This window comes from Halyomorpha halys, unplaced genomic scaffold, assembly GCF_000696795.3.
Source record: "Halyomorpha halys isolate HHAL.00 unplaced genomic scaffold, Hhal_1.1 Scaffold431.1, whole genome shotgun sequence".
Lineage (NCBI taxonomy): Eukaryota > Metazoa > Arthropoda > Insecta > Hemiptera > Pentatomidae > Halyomorpha > Halyomorpha halys.
The window spans coordinates 428,425-433,267 of record NW_027108145.1 but is presented as its reverse complement, the minus strand read 5'-3'; the positions used below and the strand labels follow the sequence as shown (position 1 = coordinate 433,267).

The following is a 4,843-nucleotide window of genomic DNA, read 5'->3' as shown; positions in this document are numbered from 1 at the left end:
CTCTTCCCCCCACGTGTGAGGGGTTGAGCAGAGTTCATAAAATCCCAGCGCATCCCTCTCGCCGCATCACACTGGCCATGTGCCAGTGGAGGCTGAGCAAGTGCACTAAAGCCGCAAACACTCAACTTGAGTGGAGAATCCATCAACCATTGGCAGATCTCCAATCGTCTAATTTTATTTCACAACAAGTCTCTTGGCCACTGCCGTTTCAACCTTCGAGGTGGATTGTAGGGATGGGTGAAACTAGATAAGGATTGAACCAAATGATTAGGGTGGTTAGAAAAATTTATATGGAATTTTGAGAATTTAGTTGGTATGAGGTCAAAGACAAACGGGATATGAAGGTCATGATGTAGTGATCTGTTGAAACGTAACAGGGTGCATTAACTATGGTTCTGAGGATTTAGGATTGAATATGTTTGATGTTCGAAGGTTTAGCGGTTCCCCAAAGTTCAAGTCCGTAGGTCCAGATAGGTCGGAGTATAGTCTTATAAATTAGTAGTTTGTTTTCTAGTGAGAGATGAGAGGTCCGGCTGAGCAGTCGGTATAGTTGACTGAAACGTATGTTGAGTTCTTGTCTTTTAAGTGTAGTATGTTGGTACCAGGTGAGTCTTTTGTCTAAGATGAATCCAAGATATCGCACTGTGTCGGATCTGGGCAGAGGAATATTATTAAAAGTAACAGTTGGGCAGAAGCTGTGACGGAGGATGAAAGTCACATGGGTGCATTTCGATTCGTTGACTTTTATCCACCATTGGTTGCACTATTCACTATGCACTATTGCTCAATCCGGGTGAATTGTTTTATATTTAGCAAAGAAAAGTGGAAACATTAACGGAAATGTACACTCATAAAGAAGGGGTATATTTTCCTGTACAAAAAAGATAAACAATGCTACCTTATAGCTAAGTAACCTTACAGATCGCAGTGGTACCAATAAAACTAAATAAAAGTAGGAAATACTCTACTACAATAAGGTGTGTTGGAGATTGTATGAGGCTGTTACAGGATCAGGATGGGAGGATAGGATAGCTGTATCATCGGCAAATGTTGCCAGGAACGTGTCAGAATTGATGGGAATGTCATCAGTGAAGAGGATGTAGAGGACAGGACCCAAGACGTTGCCATGGGGAACTCCTGCCTCGATCGGGTAGATATTTGAGTACTCGGAACCACTGCGAACTCGAAAGGAGCGATTTGAGAGGTAAGAGCGTAGGATAAGGTATGAGGTTAGGAATAATATGGACTTGAGCTTGAAAAGCAATCCGGCATGCCATACCCGGTCAAAAGCTGTGTTCAGAAAGGCATCCGAGCAGTATTGTTTCTTTTCAAGAGCTGAAGAGATATAATCAACGACTCTGCGGCCTTATTGAACTGTAAAGTGCCTTGGGGGGAATCCGAAATGATGTGCGGGAAAACTCTGTGATTCAACTATAGAGAGGATACATTTTAAGAGGTTTTTTTCAAAAAATTTTGAGAGGATTGCCAGTAAGCTAACAGATCTATAGGAAGCAGGATTATTAGGAGGTTTTTCTGGTTTTAGAAAGAGAATTATAATGGAGTGTTTCCACATGAAGAGAAAGTGGGCTGTTCTAAGGATGCAATTATAGAGATATGTAAGGAACATTACTGCTTTGGGAGGAAGTTGGCGAAGGATTTGAGGAGTCAGAAGATCATACCCTGGAGATTTACGAAGAGTTAGCATCTTAAGTTGATATTTTACCTCAAAAGAGGTGACTGCTCTAGGAGGTAAGGAGAGTGGAATTGTTGACAATAGATATTCGTGAATTGTTTCAGTTTGGTCAGGATGAAGTTCGGGGTAAAGAGTGAATATGTGAGATGCAGCTTATGTGTTATCATCTCGTCATAGGGGGTGGGAAATATGTTTGGATTTTTATTTTTTGGTCATGTTCCAGAGGGAATTATCCTGAGTAGAAAGGGTAAAGAGGTAGGAGTTGAAGGATTGGGATCAATAGTTGGCCACTTCTCTCTTGACTAATTTGCTGTAATAATTATATAATCGACGATCAGGGCCCTGTTTCATAATAAAATACAAACTAATACTATTAGTCTTGTAGATTTATCTTAATTCAATTATACAGACTTGTACAATAGTAACTTGTACTTTAGTATTTTTTAATTCCTTTAATATCACTAATAGTCATCCCTATCATGAAAAAAATAAGTATTAGTATTATTACCACACTTGTTTCTACACTTCTACTATTTACTAATACTATTAGCTTTCATTATGAAACAGGGCCCTGTAGGGTGTCTAGTGCGTTGCCATAATGTTCTGTATCTGCGCTTAATCTGGATGAGGTCCTTGAGATGTTGTGGTAGAGGGTCTGTCTTGGGATTATATGGGACATTATATGGTAGGGAGGCAGATCAGGCAGCTTGTTGGATAAGGGTTGTGAAGGAAAGGACAGCGTCGTCTAGTTTTTCAGGGGAACTGAGACCAATTTGCTCTGTTAGGATTTGGCAAAAGAAATTCCAGTTTACTGGGCCCTTAATATTTTTGGCGTGTAATAAGGTGTAGGAATGTTAAATGTTTGCAAAGGACAGAGATGCAAATAGCTGATGGGAAAGTGGTAAATTCCTGAGGCCTCGCCCCACAGGAAGGGGAAAGGCGACTTAAATAAGAGACAGGAACAAGTAATAAACAAAAAATTGTATTAATACTATTTGTTTTAGTTTCATAATGAGACTAAAAGAAAATAAAATAATAAAAAAGAACCAAGCCATATCACATCTTTCACTTTTAATTAAACATACTAAAGTAATAGGTTTGTTCCAAGAATCAGTTTGACAGTCAGAAAAATGGCGGGAGCACAGTACAGTTTCTCTGACTATCTAGAAAACTATACCTAGGAACCCAATACCTTTAATTATAAACAACTCCTTATCCTCTTGGTGTGTTCCATATCATCACTCAAAGTGCAAAATTCATAAACAGCAATAGGATACTGAACCAACAATAAAGCATATAACACAATATCAAATGATTAGGAAACATTTTTTTTCCTCCTCAAACAATGCTATTTTAGACATACAACCTTTTACACTTGAAGGAATGATGATATATCTGCTTATTTATTATCATTTTTCACTGTATTATTTTAATATTTACCTAATTACCTAAAAAACCTACATCATATTTTCATGTTTATTAGTTAGTTCTGTATAATTAATAAAAGATTACTTTTATATAAATTATTGAATTGACAATTTAAGTTATTGACTTGATTGTTTATTACTTGAGTTCGGATAATTTAAGGATGAGATGGCTATATAACAATAAATCAAACTTAGAAACATAAGTAAACTTTGCTGAAGGCATGTATACAGCCCTAGCTAACTAGGGCCAGGCATGGCTTCATATGCAGTGTTTGCAGACCACCTCCCGAAGAACCGTGTTCTAGTCAGAGCTCTTGCTGCAACTGACTGTAGTTTTGTTTGCCATTATAATATGATCTTATAAAACTGATAAACCTATTAAAGTTAAAGAAAAAACTCAACCTTCTCTATCTTTCACCAGTTGGCAAATGGCTACTATATATCACAGAGACTGGGATTTTCTATCATGTATATATACCTAATTAAAAAGAAGTTGTCATCTTATTCCCAATATAAGATTATTGAATTAAGGTAGGGAGAAATGTGAAGTTTATACATTGGGGCACATAGCCTATAAAAGAAACAGCGCATAAGCGGAAGCGATGAGGTAGTGCACTGAGGTTGCTGTTGATAATCAATTTATTTTTTTAATTACTTATTATACAAGATAATAGGGAAATTTTTAACTGTTGGAACACTATATAGGATTGGCTGTCTATGGTACAACTCAGTGTGATTACGCACCTTAAAAACTTCAAGAAACTGACAGTAAAACATAATACACCATTCCCTGATAATACACTTTCTGAAATAATAAAAAAAACTCTTACTAATAACAAAACAAACATGATTACACCATCACAACACACAGCTACTTTATCCTGACATTGCAGTAACACTAAAGATAAAAAAAAAAATTGAGTTGCAATCCAATATAATATATGAAATTTCATGTGAAGAAAACTGTAGGAAATCTTATTTTGAAACTTCTGAATAGTATCTAATATGAAGAGTTTATCAACACTAACATGTCAACAAAAAACACTAACAAAACAGACCAAATTGCTCTCACCACTCATTTCAGTTAGTGAGGACATAGAATCAATTTTGATATCCCCAAAACTACAAGAAAAACAATTAAAAAAAAAATCTAAAAGAAATGGTCACCATAGACAAATATAAGAATCAGGCAATTAACAAAAAATCGAACATACAAAATTTAAACCCATGTTACTCTAATCTTTCTGACAAAAAGTATCACAAGGCCCACTTTCCAGACTAATCCTCCCCCCCCCCTCCTTCAGTTACCAAGTATTATTACACTGATATCATAAGGACATAAGAAACAACAAACAACACTAATAATAAACACATAAATGCAAAACAGAAATAAAGAGCAAATATGTGCTAATAAGAACAGTTTGTGTTAAGAAAAACTTATTAGCTATGAAGAATACAGCTGTTACCACACAATTATAACTAATGTTTTATTTACTATCTCAATTGAATTCTGTACATTTTAGTGTTTAATAATTATTTATGAAAATCAATCATCAATATTTTAATAATAAAATCTTGAAACGTGGAAAAAATTTACTATAATTGTTCATTATTGACTGTCTCAAAATCTAATAAATATATTATTATTTTGATTGATTTTTGGTGGATATTTATTTTCTGCTGATGCTTTGCGTTCACGAAAAAAATCATAACTCCCCACAAT

At 35.5% G+C, this 4,843-nt stretch overlaps 1 protein-coding gene across 6 annotated transcripts in view; it reads left to right on the top strand.

Annotated features, from left to right (window-relative positions):
* HisT (Histamine transporter) overlaps positions 1–4,843 on the top strand; it is an 81,966-nt gene that overhangs the window by 61,431 nt on the left and 15,692 nt on the right. The gene's annotated exons all lie outside the window — the stretch shown is intronic.